This window comes from Podarcis liolepis (genome assembly GCF_965112155.1).
Source record: "Podarcis liolepis genome assembly, chromosome: 1".
Taxonomy (NCBI): Eukaryota; Metazoa; Chordata; class Lepidosauria; order Squamata; family Lacertidae; genus Podarcis; species Podarcis liolepis.
This window is the reverse complement of record NC_139554.1, coordinates 96613164-96620407: the sequence shown is the minus strand read 5'-3', so window position 1 is coordinate 96620407 and position 7244 is coordinate 96613164.

The window sequence follows — 7244 nt, the reverse complement described above, 5'->3', positions numbered from 1 at the left end:
ATTAACTTAAATTGGTGTTCAAGTCCTCCCACTAACCTATCAGGCTACAGTAACCAATCAGATAGCCAGTATTTCAGGAGAGCTGAGCAGTGCAAAACTATACAACATGAATAGAGTGTACAAGCTGGATAGTGTTCAGAAAGAGTTGTGCAACAGTGAAATGACTCCTCCAGGTGCCTTTTATATTGTGCATTCATGCTGAGTTGTGCCTGTGGGGATATTAAGATTGTTATACATGATTCAGTTTTCATACTATTTGTGCCTGCATAAAGTCTGGGGTGGACATACTGCCTTGTTTCCAATCAGTGCATGCCCTATAACTTCATTCTTTAATCCTGTAACTTTTTAATACCACAAATATACCAGAGGGGGGGGGTTGGGTCCCACTTTTGTTGCAGTCTAGTGCAAGACTACCCCTTCATACAGCAATAACACAGCAACATCAAGAAAGCCTCACAGAACAACTAATAAAGTGGATTGATGTGTGAACGATCCAGTATAAACCCACCACTAAAGCACTGTATCAATGACTTTTTACAGAATGCACCTGCCAAAAAACAAACAAGAAATGTACCATTTTCAGACTGTTGTTATTTTTAGGTGGGATTCAGTCACACACTGGCTAATTCAGGTTGCACAATGAAAAGTGATTTAGAGCAGTGTTTCCCAACCACTGTTCCGCGGCACACTAGTGTGCCGCGAGATGTTGCCTGGTGTGCCGCGAGATGTTGCCTGGAGGGAGGCGGGTGAGTCGGGCGGCGAGAGGCGGGGCAGCGGCGGCGAGGAGAGGCCGCCCAGCGCGGGGCTCTCGCCGTCTGCCTGCCTGGCTGCCTGCGAGCTCGGCGGGCAGCGCCTCCGTCCGCAGGGCCCGCCTCGCGGCTCTCATTCCCTGCCCCTGCCAAAGCTCACCCAGCCAAGCCGCGCTCTCCTTCCTGCCTCGCTTTGCTGCCTCCTCCCCCCCCCAAAGCTTGGAGGTTCCCCGGCAAGGGGGAGGGAAAAAAATTGAAACTTACACTTTCGTGCGTCCCTCCCGGCGTGACGCTGCGCGCTGATGTCACGGGGCTGTAATGGTGGTGTGCCTCGAGATTTTTTTCATCAAACAAGTGTGCCTTTGCCCAAAAAAGGTTGGGAAACACTGATTTAGAGCAACAAACTCACTTTCCCAAGACATCAGAGTTTTTACAATGAGGAAAGTATGGGGAACTGCAGTAGAAAGAGTGATAGCATACCATCTTGTCTCCCCATGAACAAATCAGACTGAATGCTCATTAAATAGCCAACAGCATCTAATCTCCCTTCAAACATATCAGAATGAATGCTCAAAATGGAGGGAAAGTGGCATATACATGTAATAAACAAACAAAGCAGTCCTATCATAGTGCTCCCAGTCTGCAGCCCCCCCCCATATAAATTCTGTAAGTGGGACCTGTGATAAAATAAGAGTGTTTTCAGAGACTCCATTCTATTACCCCTGTGCCCGCAGTTTTCCATTCCCACCAACAACTGTCAGCATGCTCAGTCTTCAGGGGTAGTGGGGAGATATTCCTCCTGTGGATTTACTCCTGAAAGGTTTCTTTGCATGTTGGGTTTTCTCCAAGTCTGCCTGTAGTGTGTGGATGATGCCATTTTGGCTACATAAGAATTGGCACTCAAGAGAATTGAGATACGTACCTCTTAATGTATAAAATCTATTAGGGTAGTTTGAGAGGGCTTTGCTTGCTTATCTGTTAACAGATTTGTTTCCTAAGGATGAGTTCCTTTGTCTATGCCTATGGATAAAAACACCTCCAAAGCTCTGCTTTTAATTTTGCAAAATGAATTAAGCATTTCTGCCATTCTATCAACAACCAGCAGTGAGAAATTTTCACATAATGAACAATTACGGTAGGTTTAGTTCTACCAGTCTCCACATGGTGAGTGACTGTATTACTGGAAAATCTCCTTCTCCTGCAAGATTTTTGTCCAATGAACCCTGTCAGGCAGTATATAATATGAGTTAGTCTAATAAGGTATATTTGCTAGTAATGAATATTTTCACAGAATCACAGAATCGTAGAACTGAAAGGGACCCTGAGGGTCATCTAGTCCAGCCCCCTGCAATGCAGGAATCTCAACTAAAGCATCCATGACATCCAAACTCTGCTTTAAAACCTCCACCCCAGCGGGCAAGCAGCTAGCTGCAGGTGGTAAGGAATCTCGAATGAAACTGCAGTAGAAAGAAATAAGTTAAATTGCCCCTGCACAAGCCATGGTCTCAAGCTGAATCATCCTCCCTGGATGCTATTTAGGAAATAAAAACCAAGTGCACAAGGTCCAATCACATGCTTAACTTAAGATCTAGTTTGTCCTTTCAATTAGCTTCAAGGATAGCAAATCCCTTTCTTTCTTTCTTTCTTTCTTTCTTTCTTTCTTTCTTTCTTTCTTTCTTTCTTAGAATGAACAAAGAATGGATATAAAAACTATTGGAACTCTCCAACAATCTTCGTTCAAGGCAAGCTTATTGTGGAGATAGACTAAGTGATTAAGAGAGCTACAAAATAATCTGGTGGAGAAGAGGCAATGCAAATGTTGTTGCTATGGAGAAAAAGCCAAGGAACGTGACTAGGCAGCAGAGCATGCTTGATTCTGCATGGCAGGAAAAGGTGTTTCCGTGCCACCTGAGGGTAGTTTAGGGCAAAGTAACAAATCTGGATTTGTGCAACTTATGGGGGGAAAAGTATCATCCACTGAACCAGCCAATTGATTATTGATTTGTTTATGCAGCTGGCATGATTGATGTGGTGACACCAATAAGGACCCTAAACACATGCCTGTTCTGTAATGTTGCCCTTCAAAGAACAGACACTGATTTCACTGAAACAAGATTTTACCCAGTCATTGGTTGTGAGCTTTCCTTTCTCTCTCTGTATGTGTGTGTGTATAATGTGAGAATCCGTAAGAATAATGGTCTAGTCCTTTGAGCTGCTGCTGTGTGGTGTGCATGTGTATATAATTCCAGCTTTACAGCAGAGATTACATCATGTGTGTGCTTGTTTTGTTATTGCTGTCTCATATCTTCAGTTGAAAACCTTGAATCAGGATACAGTGAAGAAGCACATAACTTTAAAAATATATAGTCCGCTACATTTTACTTTCTGTCAAGTTTAAGGTCGTGACAGAAGGTATTTAATCTTTGCAGTTAATGGATGATGCCATCTAGTGGCAAAGCCCCTAAGCAAACATTTGAGGCTGCCTTTATGTTTGATTAAATCAAGGCACCTCTAGGTGGCAGTTCCTCCAGTAACCTGAGTGGTAGCAACACAGTAAGTACATCAAATAAGTGCTTTCTTGTAGAAATAGCTAGAAACTGAATGGCTGGTTAGGTACTACTGTTACTCTGGTATTTGTTTGGACTAGTAGCACCACTGTTTTTTGATAACAGCACCCATGTGGTGTGCTAATTTGTGAACATGTGGCTTGCTGAAGCACTAGGGAAATCAGTCTACTGGAAATGCAACCAATACTCCTAAGAACATATGTCTAAGAACATAAGAACAGCTCTGCTAGATCAGGTCAAAGGCCTATCTAGCTTAGCATTGTGTTTCCATATTGGCTAACCAGGTGCCTATAAGAAGCCCATAAGGATGACCCTGAGTGTGACACCACCAATCAGCAGTCTCATCAGATGCGCTAATATTTTGTGTAGAAACAATATACCATTGTTAATTTCTCTCTCTCATAGTTTCCCCTTCATATTTAAAAAGGATGTTGGCATTTCAGAAATATTTTGACCTTCAGTACCAACCAACAAACTTGAATCTCAGCAAATTTATGTTTACAAATTAATGATGAGTAGAAGACAAAATCATGTATTCAGGTTATATTTTTTTCTGACTCACCTATAGTAGCCATCAGGGCAGAGACAGAGATTAAGTGGTATTGTTAAGGGACGTTTTTAATGTTTAATATTTTATTGTGTTTTTAATATTCTGTTGGGAGCTGCTCGGGGAACCCAGCCAGATGGGTGGGGTATACATAATAAATTGTTGTTGTTATATCTGCACACAGTCATGTTCAGTTGTATAGAGTGAAATCCTATACAGTGAAGTTGGGACCACTGAACAGAGGGGCTGTCACTTCCATGTAAATATTACATAGATTAAACTGTATCATTTGTTCCTTCTTCCATCTAGGTTAATTTAAGTGCCAATAATTCGGTTTGCCTGATGCTGTAGGTTAAGATATGAATCAAATTCACTCACTTAAGTTTTGTGCAGCAATGTAGCAGTGAAACAGTGAGAAGCCTTGAGCAGGATGCAGCACACAAAAAGGTACACATCTGCTGTGTATTCAGCAGTAACCATTTTCTAAATTCTGAGTTTAGCTCAGCCTGTCTAGCTTGGGTGGGACATTGTCTTGTGGCAGCTTGTTTAGATTTCTAAAAGCTTGTTAATTTTTTAACTTTTAAAAACATTCTCACAGGTACATATACCACGTGCTGTTTTCACATTTAATTAAATTAAAATTAAGGGCAAGTTAATCCATTGCAAATTAGGCTTTGTGGGTGAGTGTTGCCAGCATAAGTCACACACTCAGTGTTTATGGCACTTCTGCTGTTATCCTTTTCAAATTTTAACAAGTGTGGTGCCAAGAGGAAGAGAGGAGGGAACAAGCAGCCTGACAAAACAAGAAATGGAAACTAAGAGATGCAGAATCTAAAGTAATAGGTTGAATGAATTGGAAGCGACATTTTTAAGGACAGGTGATGCACGCAGAAGAGACACTAGTTTTGTTTTTAAAGCCTAGGTCAAGAACAGGGGTAGGTAACCCAAGGATGTGGCCCAATCGCCTTCTCAATCCAGCCCGCAGATGGTCCGGGAATCAGCGTATTTTTACATGAGTAGAATGTGTCCCTTTTTAAAAAATGCAACTCTGGGTTATTTGTGGAGCCTGCCTGGTGTTTTTACATGAGTAGAATGTGTGCTTTTATTTAAAATGCATCTCTGAGTTATTTGTGGGGCATAGGAATCCGTTCATACCCCCCCTCAAAAAAATAGTCCGGCCCACCACATGGTCTGAGGGACGGTGGACCAGCCCACAGCTGAATAAGGTTGCTGACCCCTGGTCAAGAAGGTCATGATGAACAGCTAAAAGAGAAGTCTTAAAAAGCAGCAGACAGTGTAAAATGAAAGTATAGCTAAGTAACAAATATAGTTAAGTAACAACTAAGATGCACCTGTTGTGCATTGGACTGCTTCCTAGATGTCAGGCTCATCTAGCTCAGTGCCTGACTGGCAGCAATCCTGCAGGACATTAGAGAAGTGCCTCTCTTTCCCCGATGCTGAGATTTGAACCTGGTAATTTTTGCATTCAGGTCATTCCCTCTATTCATGAGTGACAACCCTTCCCCCACTTATTACACAAACAGCTGTAGGAGAATTAACATACTGGCGATGTCTATATATATTTCATATTGGGGATGTCTGGATATTTCAAAGTGTTGAAATTATCCTAACTCTCCTACCTTTGTTATGTAATTTCATGGATGCTGGACTTCACCAATGACTTCTGAATCGGCAGCTCTGAACTAGCACAGGAGACATCCTTGATATATGAGAAGTCTTTCTTTGAACCTCAAATGCATCCCCCCCCCCGCCGCCGATTATTCAAACCAATTGCATTATTTAATTGATTTATATACCAACTTTTTAAATTAAAAAGTACAAAGCCAACCACAGGAATATAAAATATTATAAAAATAATTTTAAAAAGCATGTCCTCATAAGCCCCATTTCAATTTTAAACTTATATAATAGGGTATCAGAAATTTGGGGGTATTAGTGGCTTGACGTTTCATGGAAACAGACAAACTGAAAGACAGATAGGCAGAGGTGACAGGCAGGAAGTATTAGTATATGGTCCAGAGGAACTGGGAATTTTTTTAGGACATTGACATTTTCAGCAACCTGAGAGCTGTAAAATACCATTCTGAAATTATAAGAAGTCTGCTATTTAATATGACTTTGCTCTATGTTGCACATTGCAAATGTATATTCATATGTAACTTTCAAGATTTGTCCATTTTGCTTTCTGAAAGCGTTCCATTGTTGGAAAGAGTCATGTGTGCAACTTATGATTAGGCCTCATAAGCAGGCATAACAATTTGGAATTTCAAGGAAGGTTGCTGCTGTTGTTTTGTAAAAAAAAACTTGTTATAAAACCACCACCACCAAGACCCTTGTGAGCTTAACCCAAAAACTTCCATCATAATAAGTTTGGATCGAGTAGTGGGTTTGTTGGGGAAGGAGTGGGACATGTATCTTGCAGCTGATAGGACCGGAAATGTTTTTAAAGGATCCATTCCTGACAGTGAAAAAGTAAAGGGAAGTGGCCCGTACCAAGCAGACTACCTGTGAATCCACTGGTAGCAAAGCTCCACATAAACAGCTGGCTGCCAAAGCTGCTAGGAAAAGCACTCCCTCTACTAGTGGAGTCAAGAAACCTAATCGCTACAGGCCTGGTACTGTGGCACTGCGAGAGATTTGTCATTACCAAAAGTCCACGGAACTTTTGATTCGCAAGCTTCCCTGCTAGTTTGTGTTAACCACAGCTGAACATTAGCTATGGCTTAACATGAATTGTAAACACAGCCATTGAATTCAAAGCTTCATCTCTAAAAAAAAATATTAAAGGGTTTTTCTGTGACAGCCCATTTTTATGAGGTTCATAATTTTATGTCAAACTTTCTCAGTTATGCCACACTTGATGTTTAATTTCTAGAGTTATATAATACCAACCCAGTTTCTCAAACAACGCCCAGAGCTCATGTTTGGATTTTTATTTTATTTTTTACATTTCACAGTGACCACTAAAATAAATTAAGTTGATTGCATGTGAGGTCCCTCGAGCAAAGTACTCAATTGGCCTTTGTAGTATCTGTTCATAACTGGAGATGTTTGTTCTTTAAAAGCTCTGTTGCAGTGAAAGGAGATATTGTTTCTGCATCAGGTGCTTGCACATTTCACTCTCCTTGTGTTAGATTCAGGGCTGTCTTAAGCATATGCGGCACTGGGGTGCAAAGATCCAGCTGGCGCCCCCCTCCCAGGTTGCCCAGTCCCAGGTGTGCAGGAGGGGGGAGCTGGCCAGCCGCCTCAGCGTCTTGCTGGCTCAGTCGCCCCCAAACTCCCGGGGCAGAGCTGCCTGAGCAGAAGAGCCCGCCACGGCGCTCCAACTGATGGACGGGCTCTTCCCCAGACTCAACTCTC